At 43.5% G+C, this 25,336-nt stretch overlaps 1 protein-coding gene across 2 annotated transcripts in view; it reads right to left on the reverse strand.

The window, feature by feature from the left end:
* crcp (calcitonin gene-related peptide-receptor component protein) overlaps window positions 1-25,336 on the reverse strand; it is an 85,814-nt gene that overhangs the window by 1,247 nt on the left and 59,231 nt on the right. Inside the window, exon 7 of one of the 2 annotated variants that reach the window (XM_055658099.1) lies at window positions 22,947-23,175. The exons of the other annotated variant lie outside the window; for it this stretch is intronic. The gene's annotated coding sequence lies outside the window, so the exon portion shown is untranslated. Of the gene's footprint in view, window positions 1-22,946; window positions 23,176-25,336 lie in introns of those variants that run through there. 2 annotated transcript variants of the gene reach the window in all.

The following is a 25,336-nucleotide window of genomic DNA, read 5'->3' on the forward strand; positions in this document are numbered from 1 at the left end:
CAAATAAACATGAGTTAATTTTTGTGTTTTAGTCACACAAGGGAGGGATTAGTGAAAAAATGGATGCTTGACGGTTGGTGCAGATGGGCTAAAGAGACAGTTTCTATGACTAGATTGAAACTAACATCCATACATTTCACTCATTGCATCTGGCAGTCTATTTTGGACTCGGAACTGTAGATCAATGATATGTGTTCCTATTTAGGCAAATATTGTGCAGAAGTGAAATAAGAAAATATTCCCAAATATAAAACTCCTGATGTTTATGGTATCAACTCCAAAGTCACTAATTATATTCAATTCTAAGCATCTGAAGAAACATAAGTATTTGCACTTTTCAAAATGGGCTAGGATAATAAACGGAACGATCTTTATTATCAAACTTAATTATCTACTTTCAAATCCACAACCAGTGTTACATAATGTTTTTTAAAATCATGTTTAGACTTGTCCTAGAATTTAGATATGCACTCGTTTTGTATATTTCTAATATACCCTAGCCATACAAATCAAAAAGGTTTAAATTTGATCTTCATAACAAAGTACAGTGGTAGTTACTGGTTGTACTTATGCAACTGCACATACCGAGCTAAGGATGCAAGAGAAAAATAACATCTACATAAAGCAAATTATACAACATAAACTGGGATGACTGGTAATTAATCATGATAATGCAATTAATACCTCATTGGAGGCCCTTGGACTATTTTCCAATTGGACTTTACCTTGCACTAAACATTATTCCCTTTATCCTATATCTGTACACTGTGGACAGCTTGATTGTAATCGAGTATATTCCTTCTGCTGACAGGCTAGCACGCAACAAAAATGTTTTGCACTATACCTCGGTACACTTGACAATAAACTAAACTAAACATTATTATGGTCTAATCTCCAAGACATCAGGTTCAGTTTTTGTTGAGGATTTACTTGCAGAGCAACGTTGGTATTATTGCAGAGGATAAATTGTATGAATAGTTACATCAATATGTTGTTCAGTGCATCTATGATATGCCACCTCTGGCAGTGCCTAGTTTAAGCCGAAGAAATGCTTCAAGAGATATGAACGATGAATTTAAGATTAGGGATGACATTTAATGGAGGGATATGGATGTGATTATTGAGCTTCATCTTGGGTTCAAATTGGTCTCCATTACATGGAGATTGTGTGACTGGTATGTCACACCTTCAGAACAACTTATGTTAATAAATAATCCAATTGGCAGATGCTAGCCAAATTATGGACGACATATTCACTATCTGCCTTTTTACACAGGAACAATGGACATTGTGTTTAGTCCTCGGGTTAACTTGCAGCTGTGGTATTAGAACAGTAGTCATCTTCAAGTGAACAGGGAGAAACGAGTGTTTGTTCTTTATCTATTACAGTAAAACGGTTCAAAAATCCTTTTTAAAGTGGACTTCAATTTATTTCAAATCTACGTTAAAACAAGCAGATTGTACTAATATATTGGCAGCTACACTTATTCTATAAAGCAGACTTGCATGTACATGACACATTGCAAAACTAGACTGATATTACAAATTAGTGATCCCTCAAAATATTTTATAGCTTTTTAATGCAAATATATAATTCACTATGTGGTATAAAATAACACACCAAGTTCAAATATATATTCCAATACAGGTCCACAACCTTTTATCCGGAGTTCCGGAAACCGAAAAACTCCGAAAACCGGCCATTTTTTCCAGGATGTCGTCTGCACACCAAAGCTCGCGTTTGGCGCCAAACTTGACCCGAAACGACCCACGGACAACCCAGGTCTGTACTACTGTAGCGGCTGCCTCCTCCCCAGAGACCGGAGAGACACTTAAACATTTGTAAATCATTGCTTAAATGTTAGTCAGTTAGTTTGGAGGGCTTTTATGTGAGGGGGGGGGGGGGGGGGGGGGGTGAAGGAGTAAACTTTAATTCTTAGTCCCCTACCTGGTCGGAGAGGCGGGGAGCGGTCAATGCCTTACCGGGTCGCCGTGCAGTAAGCTCCGCAGCGCTGTGGCCGCCAACTCCCAACTGGGGCTGTGGGCGTCCGCCCGCCCGCAACCCTAGCTCCGCGAATGTTGGGAGTCGGCGGCGTCGCAGCGCTGGGATACCAGCGGGGAGCGGGCAATGCCTTACCGGGTCGCCGTGCGGTAAGGTCCGGAGCGCTGTGGCCGCCGACTCCCAACATTCGCGGAGCTGGGACTGCGGGCGTCCGGCCGCGGGCGTCGCTGGATTTGGAGCGCCTCGCAGCCAGGGGTAGAGTTGCCGGGGTTGGAGCTACAACCGGCGCCGCCCGCGGCCGGACGGAGCCCCCAGCTCCGCGATGTTGGGAGTCACCGACCAGGTAGGGGACTAAGAATTAAAGTTTCTCCCTTCACCCCCACCCCACCATCACCACATAAAATCCCTCCAAACTAACTGACTAACATTTATGCAATGATTTACAATGATTCCCCGGTCTCCGGGGAGGAGACAGCCGCTCCAGACTTTTCAAGCCGCCCGCGCTACCTACCTAATCTACGCTAAAAATCTTCCATTCGGAAATCCGAAAATGTCCGAAATCCAACAAGTGTCTGGTCCCAAGGCTTTCGGATAAAAGGTTGTGCACCTGTACTAAGGAAAATTCCATCCCTAAGCAAATAGCTGTGAAAGCAAACTACAGTGCCCTCCATAATGTTTGGGATAAAGACCCATCATTTATTTATTTGCCTCTGTACTGCACAATTTGAGATTTGTAATAGAAAAATAGTTAAGTGTGCACATTTCATGTTTTATTAAAGGCTACTTTTACACATGTTGGTTTCACCATGTAGAAATTACAGCTGTGTTTATACATAGTCCCCCCCCCCCCATTTCAGGGCACCATAATGTTTGGGACACATTATCAGCTGTCTGAAATTGTTCAGGTGTGTTTAATTGCCTCCTTAATGCAGGTATAAGAGAGCTCTCAGCACCTAGTCATTCCTCCAGTCATTCCATCCCCTTTGGAAACTTTTATTGTTGGTTATCAACATGAGGACCAAAGTTGTGCGAAACAAGAATAAAACAGTTAGAGACATCAGCCAAACCTGCGGCTCCAAATCAACTGTTTGGAACATCATTAATAAAGAGAGCACTGGTGAGCTTACTGATCGCAAAAGGGACTGGCAGACAGATCAGAAACACACCTCAGGAGTGGATTTGTCAATGACCACTGTCCGCAGAAGACTACATGAACAGAAATACAAAGGCTACACTGCAAGATGCAATGCCGCTAAAATAGGATGGCCAGGTTACAGTTTGCCAAGAAGAACTTAAAAGAGCAACCATAGTTCTGGAAAAAGGTCTTGTGGACGGATGAGACGAAGATTAACTTATATCAGATGGCAAGAGCAAAGTGTGGAGGAGAGAAGGAACTGCCCAAGATCCAAAGCATACCACCTCATCTGTGAAACACAGTGGTGGGGGTGTTTAGCCTGGGCATGTATGGCTGCTGAAGGTAAGAGTCTGTCCCACTGCAGTGACCTAATTGGCGAGTTTAGAAGAGTTTGAAAAAATGTCAAGTTGAAGACCTCCTTTGACTATGTTGAAGACTAGCTTCAGGAAAATTGGACACCAAATAGTGGAGAGTGAAGATGACCTCCCTTCGACTATATCTACGACTACCTTAGACTACCCTCGATTACCATGCCGACCTACTTCGACTAAACCTACGATTAAAAAAATAATCTATTTTTTCCATGGTGACCTTTTTTTACTCGTGGACATTTTTCAACATGTTGAAAAATACGCCGCGATCTAGCTGAGGCCTCGAGTACGCGGGGACTACTCTCGAGCATGAAGGAGAGGTACAAAGACCTCCTAGGACCTCATGTCAACCATGCTGCGAGTAGAAGTCGAGGGCAAACTCGTCAGAACTGGTGGATTCAGTCGCCGCAGTGGGACAGCCCCTGACTTATCTTCATTGATGATACTACTGCTGATGGTAGTAACATAATGAATTCTGAAGAGGTAGTAACATAACGAATTCTGAAGAGTACAGACACATCATGTCTGATGTAATCCCAGGTTGATCCCAATAATCTTAGATGGTGTCATCTTCAGATAGGTGGATGAAAAAAACTATAGGTTGGCAAAGAAAGACAACCAAGTGTGCAATGTTTGCAGCATTAGCAGAAGTCAACTTTGCAACATTTCCAACAAGAGCAAACGACCAACTTTGCAACGTTATCGGCATCTAACAGTGGATGCGTAGGGGGGTTAGGCAGCCACGATGACACCCAGACAAATAGCACGCAGGGTTAATAAAGAACCGCAGCCCAGCTTCAGTAAAAAAAGTCTCCCGAGTGAGTGAAAAAAAACGGTGCAATGTTTATTGGGTATATAAAAGGGCAAGAGGCGGCGGGACACAGAGTATGAAAACCTCCAGATTCAGGGACAGTTTCTTCCCAGCTATCATCAGGCAACTGAACTATCCCACCACAACTAGAGAGCAGTACTGAACCAAAGCAGTCTGAGGAAGGGTTTCGTCCCGAAAACCCGCTATTCCCTTCTCTCCAGAGATGCTGTCTGTCCCGCTGTTACTCCAGCTTTTTGTATCTATCTTCGGTCTAATCCAGCATGTGAAGTGCCTTCCTGCACAGTCCTGACCTACCATCTAATACTATGTCACGGGAGACCATCGGTCTACCTTTGATCGGACTCTGCGGGCTTTACCTTGCACTAAACGTTATCCCCCTTATTGCGTATCTGTCTGTAAACACACTGGAGACCCTCGGTCTACCTTTGATCGGACTTTGCGGGCTTTACCTTGCACACTAAACGTTATCCCCTTATTGCGTATCTCGTCGAGCTTGTTAAACCCAAACACATCTGGAGACGGCGGCCTCGGGTCTGCAGATTCCGGTTGTCCTGCCTGCCCGCCGGCCGCTCAACGTCCTCACGGCCATGTCGTCCCGCTGGCTTTCATCTCTGTCTGTTGTCTCTCTCCCTCCCCCCCGGCCCTCAAACCTCTACCGTGCGCCTCGGCGGTGATTGAAGCAGCGGCATCAAACACGCCCTCCCATTGGCCGCCCCTCGCCCGCATGGCGTTATCCACCCGCTGATTGGCCAAGCCGCTGCCGCGGAACACTGGTGGGGCGCACAATGGGATCTCCCGCGAGCTTTAACTCTTCCAGTGCAGGCCGTTCGGCCCCTCGCCGCGCTGTGTCGCGTCTGGACAAACACTTCAACTTCCCATTCCTATGTACAGGAAGGAACTGCAGATGTTGTTTACTGGAGAAGGAATGGGAAGAAGTGATGCTCGGAGACTAGATAAGAAATCGGGCTTTACCTGTGCACTAAACGGTATTCCCCTTATTGCGTAAGGGGAATAATTGTGGATTGCTCGATTGTGATCATTACAGTACTGTCTTTCCGCTGGCCGGATAGCACGCAACAGAAGCTTTTCATTGTACTTCGGTGCACGTAACAATAAACTTACACTAAACCCCAGTCGGGGAGGGTTTGCGGCCAATGTAAACACACACATACACTCTGGGGGCGAACAGCCCCGCCGCCGCGCCGGTGGGTGGGCGAGCGAGAGCGCGCACCAGGGCGGCGCCCCCGCGGCTCGTGCCCAACACGCACGGGCGCGGGAGCCCGCTCGAGCTTCCACCCGCCGTTGTTATTTAAACCCAGAGCCCAACCGCTGATCGCCCGCGCGGCTGGGGTTTGCTCAAGATCTTTCCGTCGATCGGTAGGGTGGGTGGGGTGTTCGGCGGCTTACTCACCGGCCGCGGCGGGACTGCAGATTCCGGTTGTCGCTGCCTGCCCGCCGGCCGCTCAACGTCCTCACGGCCATGTCGTCCCGCTGGCTTTCATCTCTGTCTGTCTGTCTCTCTCCCTCCCCCGCTGCCCTCAAACCTCTCCCACCCCCCCCCACCGCGCGCCTCGGCGGTGATTGAAGCAGCGGCATCAAACACCGCCTCCCATTGGCCGCCCCTCGCCCGCATGGCGTTATCCACCCGCTGATTGGCCAAGCCGCTGCCGCGCACGCGGTGGGCGGGAACAATGGGATCTCCCGCGAGCTTTAACTCTTCCAGTGCAGGCCGTTCGGCCCCTCGCCGCGCTGCTGTCGCGCTTGGACAAACACTTCAACTTCCCATTCCTATGTACAGGAAGGAACTGCAGATGTTGGTTTACGCCGAAGATAGACGCAAAATGCTGGAGTAACTCAGCAGGTCAGGCAGCATCTCTGGAGAGAAGGAATGGGAAGAAGTGATGCTGGAGTAGGATATAGAGGAGACTAAGAGATAAGAAAAACAAACCTGAAACCTCTGTGCCTTAATGCGAGGAGCATTCGAAATAAGGTGGATAAATTGAATGCGCAGTTAGTATTTAAGGGATTATGACATAGTTGGAATTACGGAGACATGGCTCCAGGGTGACCAAGGCTGGGAGCTAAACATGCAGGGGTATTCGATATTCAGGAAGGATAGACAGAAAAGAAGAGGAGGTGGGGTGGCATTGCTGGCTAAAGAGGAGATTAATGCTGTAGTAAGGAGAGGCATCAGCTTGGATGCTGTAGAATCGGCATGGGTAGAACTGCGAAATAGCCAAGAGCAGAAAACGCTTGTTGGGGTGGTATATAGACCACCAAACAGCAGTAGAGAGGTTGTGGATAGCATCAAGCAGAAAATTAGGAATGCGTGCAGCAAAGGTACAGCGGTTATCATGGGTGACTTTAATCTACATATAGATTGGGCCAACCAAATTGGTAACAGTGCTGAGGAGGAGGATTTCTTGGAATATGGGTTTTTAAACCAATTTTGGAGACTTTGACGGGAATTGGCTAGGATAGACTAACAAATTATACTTAAAGGGTTGGCAGTGGAGATGGAATGGAGAAGATTTAAAAACCGCACCAACACGTTCTGTTCATCCCTGCCGGGCGAAAAAATAAAACTGGGAAGGTGGCTCAATCGTGGCTGACAAGGGAAGTGTTAAAGTCAAGGAAGAGGTATATAAATTGGCCAGAAGAAGCGACAAACCAGAGGACTGGGAGAAATTTAGAACTCAACAGAGGAGGACAAAGGGGTACATTAAGGGGGGGGGGGGGGGGGGAAAGAGCATGAAAGAAAGCTTACGGGAAATATTAAAACTGACTGTAAAAGTTTCTATCGGTACGTAAAAAGGAAAAGGGACAGGTGAATTTATAATGGGGAAACAAGGAAATGGCAGAACAGTTAAACGAGTACTTTGGTTCTCTCTTCACAAAGGAAGATACAATTTCCCGGAAATACTTGGGGACCGTGGATCTAGTGGGAGAGAAGAACTGAACGGAATCTACATTATTCGGAAAATGGTGTTAGGTAAACTGTTGGAACAAGAAAGAAAAATCCACAGGGCCAGATGGTCTGCATCCCAGAGTACCCAAGGAGGTGGCCCTAGAAATCGTGCATGCATTGGTAATCATTTTCCAATGTTCTCTCGACTCTGGATCCGTTCCTGTGGACTGGAGGGTAGCCAATGTAACCACATTTTAAAAAAGGAGGGAGAGAGAAAACAGAGAATTATATACCAGTTAGCATTGCATCGGTCGTGGGGAAGATGCTGGAGTCGATTATTAAATATGTTATAGCAGTGCATTTGGAAAGAAGTGACAGGATCGGTCAAAGTCAACATGGATTTATGATAGGGAAATCATGCCTGACCAATCTTTTGGAATTTTTTGAGGATGTAACAAGTAGAATGGATAAGGGAGAGACAGTGGATGTGGGGTATCTGGACTTTCAAAAAGCCTTTGACAAGGTCCCACATGAGAGATTAGTGTGCAAAATTAGAGCACGTGGTATTGGGGATAGGTTATTGACATGGATCGAGAACTGGTTAGCAGACAGGAAGCACAGAGTAGGAATTAACAGGTCCTTTTCAGAATGGCAGGCAGTGACTAGTGGGGGCCGCAAGGCTTGGTGCTGGGACCCCAGTTGTTTCTATATATTAACGATTTAGACGAGGGAATTAAATGTAACATCTCTAAGTTTGCGGATGAGACAAAGCTGGGTGGCAGTGTGAGCTGCGAGGAGGATGCTATGAGGCTGCAGGGTGACTTGGATAGGTTGGGTGAGTGGGCAGAAGCATGGCAGATGGGTAAATGTAAGGTTATCAACTTTGTTGGCAAGAACAGGAGGCAGATTAATACCAGAATGGTGTCAGATTAGGAGAAGGGGTGGTGCAACGAGACCTGGGTGTGCTTGTACATCAGTCTCTAAGTAAGTGTGCAGGTACAGCAGGCAGTGAAGAAGGCTAATGGCGTGTTGGCCTTCATTGCAAGAGGATTTGAGTTTATGAGTAAGGAGGTCCTACTGCAGTTGTACAGGACCCTGGTGAGACCGCACCTGGAATATTGTGTGCAATTTTGGTCTCCCAATTTGAGGAAGGACATTATTGCTATTGAGGGAGTGCAGCGTTGGTTCACCAGGTTAATTCCCGTGATGGCGGGATTGACATATGATGAAATAATGGGCCGACTGCGCTTGTATTCACTGGAATTTAGGATGAGAGGGATTCTTATAGAAACATATAAAATTCTTAAGAGGATTGGACAGGGTAGATGCAGGCAAAATGTTCCCGATGTTGGGAGAGTCCAGAACCAGGGGTCACAGTTTAAGATATGGGCCATTTAGGACTGAGATGAGGAAATACTTTTTCACCCACAGAGTTGTGAATCTGTGGAATTCTCTGCCACAGAAGGCAGTGGAGGTCAACTCACTGTATGTTTCCAAGAGAGTTAGATTTAGCTCTTCGAGCTAAGGGAATCAAGGGATATGGGGAAAAAGCCAGAACGGGGTACTGATTTTGGATGACCAGCCATGATCATATTGAATTGCAGTGCTGGCTCGAAGGGCCGAATGGCCTACTTCTGCACCTATTTCCTCTATATGTCTATGTATAAGACGTTGGTAAGGCCACATTTAAAATATTGTGTTCAGTTATGGACACCATGTTATAGTAAAGATGTTGTCAAATTGTAAAGGGTGCAGAGAAGAATTATGAGGATGTTGCCAGGACTCAAGGGCCTGAAGTTTCGGGAGTATTCAAGCAGGCTAGGACTCCATTCCTTAAAGCACAAGAGGATAAGGGAACCAGAGGACATAAGTTTAAGGTGAAGGGGGATAGATTTAATCGGAACCCGAGTGGTAACTTTTTTTACACAAAAGGTGTTGAGTGTATGGAACAAGCTGTTGGAGGAGGTAGTTGAGTCAGGGACTATCGCAATATTTAAGGAACATTTAGACAGGTACATGTGAAAGAGCTAATAGTCAAATCTAAAATGGAGATCTTCTACAAAAGCATGATCTAGTAGAACAAAAGAATGGTGCCAAGTCAGAATGACTTTGTACATTATATGGAACACAATATGGAGGGCAGGTTGTCTTTTTAATAAAGACATTAAGATGGCAGTGTGCAGTAATAACATGTGCTTCATTCAAGGCCATAAAGAAGCCAAGATTGAAAAAATAGCTGACGCTCCAGAGATAAGTAATAACTTGTTATTGGATGAGCTTGATTTGGACCCAGCCTTCCTATCTTCTGAAAGGCTGCAGAATCTTTCAGTCATGCAATATTCAGACTTGAGTGTTTTACTGATAAGAAAAATGTATAATTGTCCTAACTCTTCTTTGTTTTGTGAGTGGGAGCCGAAGAAGCACTGAGCAACGTTTGTGCTCATTGTAGATCGCCAATCCCATCTCACGAATCAATTCAAGATTGCCATGGTTTTACCTTTAACAGTTTTTGTTGCTATCTGCTTTTAAGAAACAAACTTTGACACATGCTTAGGATAGGTTTAGTGGGATATGGGCCAAATTCAGGTAGGTGGGAGTAATGTAGATGAGGCATGTTGGTCGGTGTGATAAGTTGAGGCCTGTTTCCGCGCTGTATGACTATGACACATTTATTCATGTGTGTATATATTTATATCATGGTATATGGACACATTTATCTGTTTTGTAGTAAATGCCCACTATTTTCTGTGTGCTTAAGCAAAGCAAGAATTTCATTGTCCTATACAGGGACACATGACAATAAACTCACTTGAACTTGAACTCTATCTGTGGAGGGCATGGATAGGCAACTTTTCTGTTGGGGAAAATGACACAATGTGTTGGACTAACTCAGCAGGTCTGCAGAATCTCCAGAGGATATGGATAAGCAATGCTTGTGGTCTGGACCCTTACAAGAGACTCAATTATCTAGGGTAGAGAATTCCAAAGATTCACCACCTTGCAGATCAAGAATATTTTGCTCATCTTAATCTTGAATGATTGACCTTCAGTTTGAGTTCTGTGATCTCTGGTTCTCGACGCTTGAGCAGCAATCATGTCAGTATTTACTCTGTCCACCCACATAATAAGAGATATGTTTCAAATTACATAATTCCTCTTTTGTCCATTTATTGGAGAATATTATTTCAGTTTGAAAGTGGATTTGTAAAATGGATGGAACATATTTATTCATTATTTTACTCAAGTGTACATTTGGACATAACAATGTGAACTTAAAGGAGGCACAAGAGACTGCAGATGTTGGAACCGTCAGAAATGGTCCAGCTGAACTTGAGAGCAGGGCGAAGTTGGAATCAAAGGTGATAAAATTGACAAGTTCTGCAACAGTTCAGGAGGCAAAAGCAATGTAGTCATCGATGTAATGGAGAAAGAAATGGGGAGTGCCAGAGTAGGTTTGGAAAAAGATCCGTTTCATGAGCCAACAAAGACAAGCGTTCACAAAAGGACACAAAGTGCTGGAGTAACTTAGCTGGTCAGGTAACATCTCTGGAGAACATGGATAGGTTGATGTTTCAGGTCGACACCCTTCTGTTGAGTCACTCCAGAATTTTGTGTCCTTTTGTGTATTAACAGCATCTGCAGTTTCTTGTTACTACAAAGAGACAAGGGGAGTGGGGTCCATACAAGTACTCTTGGCTGCACCTTTGATTTATAGAAAGTGGAAGGAATTGAAATAGGAAGGTTGTTCCAGATTAGATCATTATTAGCTTCACTTTTTCCATCTACCACTCACACTTGATGTTACTAACTGTAGAGTAATGGGTCTCATAAAGTTCCTCAGGATATTATTTGCTGGAAATATCCTAACTGATACGTTCTATGGATTTTTCTTGTTGGAGTATATCGTATTCAATATCACATTAAAAGGGTGGTCCGGTGACATCATAGTGCCAACTCATTCGAATTTAAAAAAAATTCCTGGACTTTAAAATTTGCTCACGTGTCTTGTATCTGATCCAAAACTGTTCCACGTAATGGCAACTGTTGAAGTCTGCAACTATTGAACTGATGTTTTGGCTAAATACTTTAAAGCTTTGCAATGCAGTCAGGGGCTTGGAATTTCTTTTGTGAAGAATGTAGGGAACCCCACGAGGGTGGTTGATCCTATTCCAAGCATCCATTCTACAGTCATAGAGTGATACAGTGTGGAAACAGGCCCTTCAGCCCAACTTGCCCACACCAGCCAACAGTATCCCAGCTACACTCGTCCAAACCCGTCTTATCCTTGTACCTGCCCGTTTCTTAAGTGATGGGATAGTCCCAGCCTCGACTGCCTCCTATGGCAGCTTGTTCCATACACCCACCACCCTTTGTGTGAAAAAGCTACCCTTTGGATTCCTATTAAATCTTTTCCCCCTCACCTTGAACCTATAAAGTATTGTGCTTGGAGTGGGAGCATAATGTTTATCATCACTACCAGTCCTGTGCATCATGTCAGTTCCTAGTTCAGCGCCAGAGTTGGCTCCACTCCCATATTTAAGAGTTGATGATGGTGCACAGGCTCTGATATGATTAATCAAGGGTTCTGCTTGAGAAACAAAGCTCCTTGTCCATGACCACTTCAGTCATCACTGGAAATTCTGCCTCATAACATATCTGTTCATTGATGTTGAGCTTGTTCTAACCTGCTGAAAAGCCGTCTGCAGTAACAGCATCCTAAGCCAGCAACTTAGAGACACAAAGAACTACTGATGCTCAAACCTTGAGCTAAACCCAAAGTGCTGGAGTAATCCAGCAGGTTAGGCAGCATTTGTGGAGCGAATGGATAGGTTTAGTTGAGTTTAGAGATACAGCTTGGAAACAGGCTCTTCGGCCCACCTAGTCCACACCGACCATCGATCACTAGTTCTACGTTATCTCACCTTTGCATCCTGTACATTACGGGCAATTTACAAAGCCAATTAACCTACAAACCTGCACATCTTTGAAATGGAGGAGGAAACCAAAGCACCCAGAGGAAATTAATGCGGTCACAAGGAGAACATTCCAACTCTGTACAGATAGCACCCAAGGTCAGGATTGAATCCGGGTCTCTGGCACTGTGAAGCAGCAATTTTATCGCTGTACTACTATGCTGCCCTGTGATGTTTAGGTTTGGGATCCTTCCAATGTTGCCAGGACAAGAGGGTCTGAGCTATAGGAAGAGGTAGGGACTCCATTCCTTGGAGCGCACGAGGATGAGGGGTGATTTTATAGAGGTGTATAAAATCATGAGAGGAATAGATCGGGTAGATGCCCAGAGTCTCTTGCCCAGATTAACGAATCGAGGACCAGAGAACATAGGTTTAAGGTGAAGAGGAAAAGATTTAATAGGAATCTGAGGGGCAACTTTTTCCACACAAAGGGTGGTGGGAGTATGGAACAAGCTTCCAGAGGAGGTAGTTGAGGCAGTGTAGCTGGGACATGTTGACCAGTGAGGGTAAATTGGGCCAAAGGGCCTGTTTCCACACTGTATCACTCCATGACTCCCTTCTGAAGACAGCAACCTCTCCTTCACTAAGCTGAAAACAATCCCAAAAAGGCCTCTCCTTTTAACTCAAAACCTCGAGTTCTGGTAACAACCTGAACAATAGGAGACATAATGTCTATGATAGAAAACTAATGAGCAAAGATCATAGAATGAGCCAGACAACTCGTTTACAGTCTTAATTCAAACTTACAAAGAGGAGGGACTCTGGCATGAATTGGCATACAGTATGTGTTGCTTGGTTTTCACTTGAGATGATGTGGGAATGAAGACTTTCACAGAAAACACAGCATGTCAGCTTGGATACATTCACAATGATAACAGAGGCAGAATCTGGAGAGAGGAGTGTAACGGGTATAGCTTGGACCCAATAGCAGCACAGAATCAGGCAGGTATAATTGGTCATGAACTTTATTACGATACTGTAGCACAGAATAGTAACACAGGAATGGGTACACCGTACTCACACAGAGGCTCAGGATTGAGCGACGGTTCCGAAGAGGGGCAGGCAAGAGACGTAGTCGGGGTAGCGGAAGGTCCGGTAACCAGGAGATCCAACACACGATGCAAACAAACCAGCAAGGGACAGATGAAAGGAGAGTCAAAGCCAGGCAGGAAGTTGAGGAGCCGTTGCAGGGATACACCAAACAGCCCAGGAGAGGGGCAGACAAAACCAGGAGGTACGGGACGAAGGCCGTGGTCGGGGACAGAAGGCTGAGGTGATATCCGGGAAGACGACAGGACGGAATGGTCAGGGGCAGGCAGGTTCGAATCCGTGTAGTCAGTCGGGAAATCTCTGGAGAGTCTTGCATGAATGCTGAGAACAATCTGGCACTGTGTGAACGGTGAGGAGAGTCTATGTACCGGGTTAATTGGTGATCAGAGGCAACTGAGTGCAACAGGTGAGGAGAGTTGGGCTGATGAGAGGGGAGTGGCAGGCAGGCAGGTGAGGAGAAGGAGGGACTGGTGGAAAAGTACTGGGAGGTGAAGTGGATGAGAATGAGGAGAGGGCAGACTGTGACAAGGAACTGTTAAAGGATATAGTGTGGATACAAGCAAGTGCAAATGCTGGTTTGCAAAAAAAAGACAGCAAGCACTGGAGTAACTCAGCGGGTCAAGCCCCAGTCGCACTTAGGCAATTTTTTTTCGGCAGCTACAGGTGACTAGGCTGTCGCCACATGGTCGCGGGGTGATGCCTGTATGGTCGTAAGTAGTCTCTTCAAGTTGCCTAAAGAGTCGTAACGTTTTTCTGGTCGCCGCTGGATTTTGAAATGTTCAGAACTTTTTGGCGACTGTGGGCTCAACGTGGCTTGTCTTCTCCTGTCGGAGATGCTGTCGTAGGTTGTCGCCAGGATGATGCAGGTTGTCGCCAGGTGACGTTGGTTGTCACCAGGTGCTGACTTCAGTGAATTCCATTGCCGACTACCTACATCAACTGGCGACAGGTACCGGCGACTGAATTGTCCTCAGTTGTCGCCGACAGGGTCGTTGCTTGTTGTAGCTTGACGCGGGTGGACGTAAGTTGACTTCAGTTGTCATGGTGTGGTCGGAGATTGTCGTAGGTGTGGTCGTAGGTGGACGCCCTAATGGGTCGCCGGTTGTCAGTAGCTTGCTGTAGCTTGAAGTCGACTAGGTGGTAGGTTGTTATAGCTTGTCGTAGACATTGTCGTAGAGGGGTTCTAGTCGCCGCTTTTTCGGCTACCTGCTACGACTGTGACAGTCGCCGGAAGTCGCCGAAAAAAATCCGCCTAAGTGGGACAGGCTCTTCAGGCCTTCTTCAGACTGGAATGTATGTTGTTTTTAAGAACCTTGATTTATTTAAAAATAAGGCGCGACATAGTGGCGCAGCGGTAGAATTGCTACTTTAAAGTGCCAGAGACCTGGGTTCGATCCTGGCTATGGGCGATGTATGGACTTTGTACATTCTCCGTGTCCAGATGGGTTTTCTCTAGGTGCTCCGGTTTCCTCCCACACTATAAAGATGTGAAGGTTTGTAGGTTAATTGGCTTCTGTAAATTGTCCTTAGTGTGCAGGGGAGAACTAGAATATGGGTGATCACTGGATGTGTGGACTCGGTGAGCCAAAGGGCCTGTTTCTAAGCTGAATCTCTAAACTAAAGGAATAGGAATAAAGATGGACACGAAATGCTGGTCAGGCAGTATCTCTGGAGAAAATGGATAGGTTATGTTTCCGGTCGGGACCCGAAACATCACATCCATTTTCTCCAGTGATACTGAATGATCCGCTGTTACCCCAACATTTTGTGTCTATCTTTGGTATAAATCAGCATCTGCAGTTCCTTTTTGTAAAGCTATTGCAGATGTTGGCAAAAGATTTGTGATTATAATTAATTCAAATAGAAGAATTCACTTGAATAAATTAAAACACACAAGATTCTCACATAGGACTCTGGATCAAGCAATCTTACAATAGCAAATTGCAACAACATGTAATGCAGAGAATATGGATATTCTCTGCATAAGAAACACCTACAAACAAATTTTCAATGCAATATTAAAATTTTAATCGCAATAGCAAACTTCCAAAACATCCCAGGGCTTGTTTTCTGCGCCTTTACAATGCCCCCATAAAGTGAAAAAGAAATCTGCTTTTGCCAGGAAATGGATACAATTTCATAGAACTAAAAGACTATAAATGCTTTAATATCCTAAAAGCAGATTGTGGAAAGCTTCTCTTCATCCATGCTTTGCAACAATAACAAATAAATCCCATCATATTTATCTTGACTTAGTATTTCCTAAACATTAATGCACCAACTGGATTGTTGGATTATATTGTTAATTATTATTAATATAGATTATATTATAGATCATAGAAAATATTAACATAGGATACTGTCTGAGCTTAAGGGAGTAATGCGCTGACAAAAATTCAGAGACAGGCATGAGGCCATATGACATAGGAGCACAGTTAGGCTATTTGGCCCATCGAGTCTACTCTGTTATTCGATCACAGCTGATCTACTTTTCCCTCTGAACCCCATTCTCCTGCTTTCTCCCCATAACCTTTGATACCCCAACTAGTCAAGAAGCTATCAATCACTGTGTTTAAAATACCCAATGACTTGGCCTCCACAGCTGTCTGGCAATTAATTCCACAGATTCACCACCTTCTGGCTAAAGCAATTCCTCCTCATTACCATTCTAAAGGTATGTCCTTTTATTCTGGGGTTATACCCTCTGGTCCTAGACTCTCCTACTACTGGAAACATCGTCCCCACGCCCACCTTATCTCGGCCTTTCATTATTTGACATCTAATAAATGTGGGGCTTCAGCATTCAGAATTTAATTAGTACAATGTCTTTGATTTCTATGAAAGATTACCAATATTTAGCAATTATTCAGGGTGAATCTTCCTTTCATCAAGTGAATCTGCAGGACTTAGTGATTAAAGATTTCAGGTTAGTCTTGCGCATGTTTTACTAATAGGGGGTTCTACCCAGTCTATAAGTCTGAGACAACCAATATAAATTATCACAGGATTCATGTTGTTCTTGGAATGTGACACAGATGTTACCTCTTACCCCACTGTCCTAACCATGCCCAACACTTAGTTTGACCCCACGTGACTGATATTAGATTTGGATAATGTTAATATGTGCAGCACCAGTGTGCATACCAGATAAAAACGTGATTGTTTCAAAAATTATTATTGTTATTTATTTATTATTATTATTATTACTTTTTTTCTTCAATATAATGAACATCCTTAGATCAGGAAGATTCCTAATTGTTTTATCTTCTTTCCTCCCAAAAGTCCATGCAAATGAGAATTCTGCTCACAACTTTCAGCAACGTTGGAAAACACAGTTGAACAAATGGTTGGAGAAAACAGAACATGTATCAAGCCAACTGAAAGGAGATAATTTTTCAACAAAAGTGTGTTGATATTCCAAATTAAAGAAGGGAGGAACAATAAAGAACGCAGAACAGTACAGGCACAGGCCCTTTTTCCCACAACATCTGTGCTGAACATGGTGTTAAGTTAAACCAATCTCCTCTGTCTGCAGGTGATTCATATCCCTCCATTCCCTGCATATCCATGTGCCTATCTGAAATCCAATCGTATCTGCCTCCACTCCTCTCACCTCTAGCCTTTGGCATTTCCATCCTGGGAAAAAGGTTCTGACTATCTAGCCTAACTGCCTCTTATAGTTTTATATACTATCAGGAGATGTGAAACTCTCTCATTTTATCTCTTATGTCCTCAAACTGTAGACATGAATAGCAGAGAACACTAGATTGTTTTCATTCTTTTTCTGTATCCGTCATGCTAGATTATGGTTTATCAACTTTGATCACAGTAGAATAATGTTTAAATTAGTAATTCTTTACAGCTGGATTGATATGAGCCTCCTACAGTAAAGACTCAAGTGTTTAATTGCTATATGTACCGACAAAAGAACCATGAAATTCTTACTTGCACCAGCATAACAGGCCTGTAAGCACAATACGCAGTGATAATTTTTTTTAATTAAATAATTAATAACTCCAATACTAGTGCAAAAAAGCCTAAAGTCCTTAGTACAACCAACGACAAAAAAAAAGACAGATAGCTACTGCAGTCAGTCTGGAGCTGAGGTTACATTTACATGGAATGGAAGTAGAGTGAACCAAAAGTTTAATTTACAGGTTGAGTTGGTAGTAAGGAAGACAAATACAATGTCAGTATTCATTTCAAGTAAAATATAAAAGCAAGGATGTAATGCTGAGGCTTTATAAGGAACTGGTCAGATCGCATTTGGAGTATTGTGAGCAATTTCTGGCCCCGTATTTGAGGGAGGATGTTCTGGCATTGGAGAAGGTTCAGAGGAAGTTTACGAGAATGATCCCGGGGATGACGGGTCAACATATTGGGAGCGTTTGATGGCTCTGAGCCTCTACTCACTGGAGTTTCATTAAAATCTACCGAATAATGAAAAGCCTGGATTGAGTGGATGTGGAGAGGTTGTTTCCAGTAGTGCGAGTGTCTTGGACCAGAGGGCACAGCCTCAGAATAAAAGGATGTTCCTTTTTAGAATGGAGATGAGAAGAAAATAATTTAGCCATAGGATGGTGAATCTGCAGAATTTATTGCCACAAATGGTAGTGGAGGCCATGTCATTGAAGTACTGTTGAAGTGATAGGTTCTTGATTAGTAAGGACATCAAAGGTTACAAGGAGAATGCAGTAGAGAGGGAAAAATAGATCAGCCACGATCGAATAATGGAGCAGATCCGATGGGCTGAATAGTCTATTTCTGCTCATATGTCTTACGATCTTAAACAAAACCAAATATTTTACTTAAGAAGCAGGTGGTTAACGACCCTTAATCATGTTTACCGATTCACTGCTTATATAGTGAAGTATATCGATTCTCTCTATAGTTAAATAAAGGTAGCATTTGTTACCAAAGTGCAACAGAGTACAATATATGTCACATTATGCAACACTTTCCGAAATGCTAATTAACAAATCATTAATCATTTGGAAATTTCCATTTTTCAACAAGTAATAGATTTACTTTGAACAGCATTTTCCTCAGACTAAGAATGTTCATGGCTAAAAAGTAAAATCTATCAATTATTATCACTAAACAAACTGACGGATAAAGATAAGAGAGAATAAGCATCTGACCAGTGACACATTTTTTCCTATTTCCTACATTGAAATAAAGTCTATATTTCAAATGAACTTCATTGACTGGTGAGTATGGTGGAATATGTGGGGTCATAAATAAAATATATGAATGCAAGTTCTTTAGGACAGAAAATTGTTCTACAGCCTGTTTCTTCATATCCTGCCCAAGTTCCCCATCTGGTCAGATTGAGCACAGAGTGTTTACTGATTGGCCTTTTGCCACATTAATAAAGTTTATTCTTACCTTCATCTGGATAGCATAAAATCTACAGAAGTTAGTAGATTATAACCATAAATACAGGGAACATTGACTAATTACTTCTTGTTCTGTTGCTTGCCAAGTCACAACAGGGTTATAAGGTGCATTTGCTGCTTGAGCCATTAAGTGTGCTTCTATAGTAATAGTGTAATATGTAAAATATTGTCTGATCAAAGAGTTCAAAGGATAGTGATACCAGTGAAATTCAGCCAGGTTTCGTGTGTGCTTTTTGCTGTTGTCAGCTGCCAGACCACATATTAGGTGATCAAAGTGCAGAGAAAGCAGAACTTTTCAAAGAGGGACAGTTAATGTGAGAACAATTTTAACATTTTGTGTCTGTGTTTGCCAAAGATGACCAAATTTCAGCCCTTATTTTAACAATGTCTGGCATCAGCTGTTATTTTATTCATTGCACTTAGTGCCTAAATGTTTTACATACTATTTGTATGCTTTCAATAATCATACTGTTGTTCATCACAATACAATGGAGTTATAAGCTCCTGATTCTCTTCTGCTGAGACGGACATCGTTACTGATTTTCAAATAAACCCGCAGAAGACGAGAGAAGCACAAAACCAAGCATTGATCAGATTGTCAGTTCCGTGAACAAAATTAATCATAAACTTACCCTGACTGATATCCTCGTCTAGAAAATGGAGTGCTCAATTTTCTTTCTTCTGGCTAACATAAACAAATCTGCTCACACTGGAGAATGACTGAGGCTCCACAGGAAAGCAGACATTACATAAAACAGAAAATAATCCGAGTCTGGCATATGTGCCTGAAAATGTTCAGATTTTTAAATTCCTTGTTACATAAGCCAATGGCCCTAAAGGTTTTCGGCTTGTAAAAGCACTACACTAATTTAATGTTGATATTCATTCACACTCAGCCTCAGATTGCTTTTATGTATTGATTCTTCTGCAAACAGATTGTGCAATACAGAAAACAAATTGAGACTCAATAGAACCATAAATCAAACTCATCAGCAGAGGCAGACACAAAACAGCTTGAAATGCAGCATAACATGGGCATCATGACACCACTATTATTAATTGCAGAGCTTATGTTATCTTCATTTCTTGTTATCTTAATTTCTTTTCAAGCATAATGAAATTGTTTGCAAGGGGGAAGACAGAACAGTTTCCTTTTCATCTTTTCTCAGTTTGCTTTCATCAATAAACATCTGGGGTATTGTGTACAGTTCTGGTTGCCACACTGCAGTAAAGAGATGATAGCAATCGAGAGAGTGCAGGAGATGTTTACCAGGATGGTCCCTGGAAACAAGGGCTGCAGCTAAAAGGAGAAATAGGATAGACTGGTTATATTCTCACTGGAATGTAGGAGGCCAAGGAGTGACCTTATAGAGATTATTAAAACTATGAGGGGTATAGATAGGATAAATAATTTGAGTATTTTTCCGCAAGGCAGAGGAGTCTAGAATTAGACGGTAGTCCTGAAAAGTTAGATACAGAATTGTCTTCTAGCAGGAAGCAAAGGGTGATGATGAAAGGTTATTTTTCGGATTGGAAGCCTGTGACTAGTGGTTTGCCTCAGGAATCAGAGTTGACTCATTGCTGCTTGTAGTTTATATCTATGATATGTATAAGAATGTACAAGATATGACTAATAAGTTTGCAGATGGCAGTAAAGTAAGTGGTATTGTAGATGGTGAAGATGGTTATCAAGAATTACAATGGATCTTGTTGAGCTGGGCGAGTGGGCCAAGGAATGGCAAATGGAGTTTAATCCAGATAAGGGTGAAGTGTCGAATTTTGGGAGGTCGAACCAGAACGGAACCTTCCCGGTGAACGGAAGGGCCCTGGGAGTGTGAGAGAGTAGAGGGATCGAGGAGTAGTGTACATAGTTCCCTGAAACATTTAAGGAACATTTAGACAGGTACATGGATAGGATAGGTTTAGTGAGATATGGGCCAAATGTAGGTAGGTGAGACTAGTGTAGATGGGATATGTTGGTCAGTGTGGGTAAGTTGGGCCGAGGGGTCTGTTTCCACACTGTATCACTCTATGACTCTATCTATGGAGGACATGGATAGGCAACGTTTCTAGTGGGGATAATGACACAATGTGTTGGACTAACTCCACAGGTCTGCTGAATCTCTGTAGGAGTAGACAAAATGTGTAAGAGAACTGCAGATGCTGGTTTAAATCCAAGCTAGATACAAAATGCTGGCGTATTCAGTGGGTCAGGCAGCATCTCTGGAGAGAAGGGTGATGCTTCGGGTCGAGACCCTTCTTCAGTCTGAAGAAGGTTCTCGACCCGAAACGTCACTCATTCCTTCTTCCCAGAGATGCTGCCTGACCCGCTGAGTTACTCCAGCATTTTGAATCTCCGGAGGACATGGATAAGCAATGCTTCTGGTCTGGACCCTTCTTCAGACCCCTTACAAGAGACTCAATTATCTTGGGTAGAGAATTCCAAAGATTCACCACCTTGCAGATCAAGAATATTTTGCTCATCTCAATCTTGAATGATTGATTGTCCTTCCATTCTATGATCTCTGGTTCTGGACATCCGAGCACCAGCATCATGTCAGTATTTACTCTGTTTACCCACATAATAAGAGATATGTCTCAAATTACATAATTCCTCATTTGTCCATGTCGTGGAGAATATTATTTCAGCGAGTCCACACCGATCAGAGATCCCTGCACATTAACACTATCCCACACACACTAGGGACGATTTACAATTTATACCAAGTCAACTTACAGACAAACCTGTATGTCTTTGGAGGTACACAAAAAAGCTGGAGAAACTGAGCGGGTGCAGCAGCATCTATGGAGTGAAGGAAATGGGCAACGTTTCGGGCCGAAACCCTTCTTCAGACTGATCGGGGGTGGGTGGGGGGGGGGGGGAGGGGACAAGAAAGGAAAAAGGAGGAGGAGCCTGAAGACTAGGGGATGGGAGGAGACAGCAGGGTGACTGAGGAAGGGGAGGAGATAGCAAGGATTAACAAAATTGGGAGAATTCGATGTTCATGCCCCCAGGATGCAGACTCCCCAAGCGGAATATGATGTATGTCTTTGGAGTGGGAGGAAAACAAAGATCTTGGAGAAAACCCTCGCGGTCATGGGGAGAAGGTACCAACTCCGTACAGACAGCACCCGTAGTCGGGATTGAACCTGGGGACTGCAAGCGCTGTAAGGCAGCAACTCTCCCGCTGCGCCACCATGGTCCCCCATCTTTTCTGTTTCAAATTTATTGGGTGATTTATGCATTTGTAGCTGCATATAAACTAGTTTAACATTGTATTGATAATAAATTAGATATTATTCTACACCATCTTTTGTGTGTGCTTAATGCATTTGTTAATCACTTTAAAATGTGGGTAATAATCATGTGTTTCCAGTCTGTAAGGCAGGAGAATAAAGCACAGCTGGTTACTCCGAATTTGAAACAAACATAAGCTGACATTTTCAGTGAACCTTTATGAATTCAAAACCCTGTGCTGACCCAAGCTGTGTTTTCAGGGTATCACACCTTTAAAAAATATTTGTTCTGGATTTGAGGTCAATAGATCTAATAGGTGTTCTGTGGAAGTGTCTCAAAAACAGTGAGTTACTATTGCAAAGTCACCAAAAGCTCAGTGGTGTTACATGCATCACAATATGCTCCCAGATTAGCATAATAAATATGTTTTGCTATCTTTGTATATTCATGGTCTTAGCTGATTGATTTCAAGCAAAGTTTCTAGATGTGGGAATGAAAAAGAAAATCCCGATGATCACAATTCATTTGACAGATTGACAAGAGAATCAGTTGCTCCTCTGTCACTAACAAATGTGCACAAAGATGCGTAGAAATATCCACATTTGTGTTCATAGAAATAAATGTATCCACCCTCTCCACTTACACTCCATTTAAACAAAATATATTTCCACCAGGCAGTGTACTTTGACTCAAATTGTATGTGGCAATGCTAAAATGATGTTTCTGACATTTATCGGTTTTATAATACACTAGACCAAGTGGAACCTGTTGGGTCCCGTCCCCCGATGAGGGGGGGGGGTGCGTGGCGTCGCACGGGAGGGCTGGTGCCCGAACGCGGCGTTGGCCCTCACCCCGGAGACAGGCCCCCCCCCGAAGCCAATCACCCCCATCGCCCGTTCCCCCAACGTAAACCGTTCCCCCAACGCAACCCATTTCCATCACTCACTCACTGTACAGGTCATTTTAAAATTAAACAAATAATGCAATTGCACTAAGATGTAATGTGATGTGGGTGCCACCGACAAGGCCATCTTTTGATATCCAAATCTAATCATTAAACTTTGGGGTGCTGGGTTAGGCTGGCAGATTCTTTCCCTGAAGGACATTTGTTTTCATTTTTTGGAATGTTCACTGCAGCGTGTGCCTGAGATCCCATTGTGATGTCATTGTTGGACTCGGCAGCCTATGTAAATGAGATGCCATTGTGATTGGTCGACTGTGAGAGGGCATTGTGACGTCATCACTGGAAGCTGCTGGAAAGGTCCCCCTGTCAAAGGCAGTTATTATTTTCAAAGTTGGCTGTTTTTAAACTTTAAATATCAATAATGTGAAATATAACATCAAATCTGAAGGATACTTATTAGATGGACGATGGAAAAAAGCTGAGTAAGATTCTGCAAACATTTTAGCACTATCATGTACTGTTTTGGCGAAAAGACAATAACAGACAGACACACATAGAAACAAGACAAGACTTTTATAAGTATACTAGACCAAGGGGGACCCGTTGGGTCCTATCCCCTCAACGTGCGGTTGCAGGGGGGGGGGAAGCATGCGGCTTCACACATACACTATCCACAACCCCCCACACTGGGGGGTAGGGGGGGGGGGAGGGGGGGGGGAGAGGGTGGGGGGGGGTGAGAGGGTGGGGTGAGAGGGTGGGGAGGGGGAGGCTCTTCATACTCATACTATGCTTTGCAAAAGAGAAATTGAAAACTACTTCCATAATGCTAGCATGTAAGCTGAGCTTAACATTAGCCAGTGAGCATGTGGTGTATCCAATTTTGATTACATGGTAGGCTAAAGTACTTGACATCCATTTCAATGGGAAATCCTGCAGTTGGTTCTTTCCATGTGACTCAAAACTATCTAACTTATCTACGATGATTAATCTACAATATAATTCTTTAAGTTCACTACAAGAAAGCCAACAACTGCATGAAAACTAGTTTTCTGCAAATCTTTCCTTTTGTAATGAAAGATAAAGAATGTGTTCTGCCCCTGAATGGTATTCAAGAGATTGTTGTAAATAGCAATGGTTAGTTTTGTAAATCTTTGTGCTCCTTCTACAGTGTTTAGCAGTGTTAAATAGGGTGTTTCCTATTGAGGATTCGGTCCACAAACGTCCAACCACGACTACATCGTCCAACTATTTTAACTCCCCTTCTCATTCCCATAGTACTGTCCTGGGCCTCCTCCATTGCCAGAGTAGGGCAACCCAAAATGTCACCTATTCGTGTTCTCTGGAGATGCTGTCTTACCCGCTGAGTTGCTCCAGCACTTTGTGCCCTTCTTTGAGAATCGACATCTGCAGCTCTTTGTTTCTAATATTTAGGCTATTTTGTACCATAGCAAATTTCAAGCATTTCTAGCAAGTCTGACTTCTCAACTTTGCTGAATGTCTGCGCAAAGCCAGTATGTAAAAGTAGTGCGTATATCAAATGAACTTCTGCTCTACAACTTCAGCTTGTGAACACTGCATGCTTATTTTGTAAAAAACACAAAGGGTTTGGTGGAATGCCAACAAATCTTACATAATTGTGAAACAAAAACTAATTCCAAAGCATCAGAGGTACCAGAAGACTGGAGGATGGCTAAATTTATTTAAGAAGGGCTTTAAAGCCAAGTTAGGGAACTGCAGGTCAGCGAGCCTTGCATCAGTGCTGGGGAAAGTCACTGGAAGAGTTCTGGGGGACAGCATTTATTTGTATATGGAAAGGCAAGTGCTGATCAGGGACAATCAGTGTGACTTAGTAGATAGGAGGTTGTCTCCCAAATTTGATTATTTTTTTTTTTGAGGAGATGACGGAGGACGAGGTCTGCCTGCCTTCATCGACTGAGAAACTGAGCAAAGAGGTTGGGACATCATGCTACATTCATACAGATTGCTGGGAATACTTAGTTATTTTCTGGAGTCCATTCTAGAGAAAGGCTGTGATTCTGGAGAGGATGCAGCAACGATTCACGGGAATGTTTCCTGGACCTGAGTTATAAGGAGAGATTGGATACGCTGGGACACTGAAGCAAAATAGGAGGAGGCATCGCCTTAGAAGTTTATAAAATTATGAGAGGCATTATGAGGGTGGTGCAGCGGTAGAGTTGCTGCCTTACACGCTTGCAGCGCTGGAGACACGGGTTCGATCCGACTACGGGCGCTGTCTGTACGGAGTTTATACATTCTCCCTGTGACCGCATGGGTTTTCTCCAAGATCACCAGTTTTCTCCCACACTCCAAAGACGTACAGGTTTGAAGGTTAATTGGCTTGGGTTTGTATACTTGGTATAAGTGTAAATTTGTCCCCTCGCGTGCGTAGGCTGTCAATGTGCGGGGTTCGCTGGTTGGTGTGGGCTCGTTGAGCCGAAGGGTCTGTTTCTGCACTGTATCGCTAAATTAAACTTTTTTAAAATCTTAAAAAAACATTGAGTCT

This window comes from Leucoraja erinacea, chromosome 28, assembly GCF_028641065.1.
Source record: "Leucoraja erinacea ecotype New England chromosome 28, Leri_hhj_1, whole genome shotgun sequence".
NCBI classification, from domain to species: domain Eukaryota; kingdom Metazoa; phylum Chordata; class Chondrichthyes; order Rajiformes; family Rajidae; genus Leucoraja; species Leucoraja erinaceus.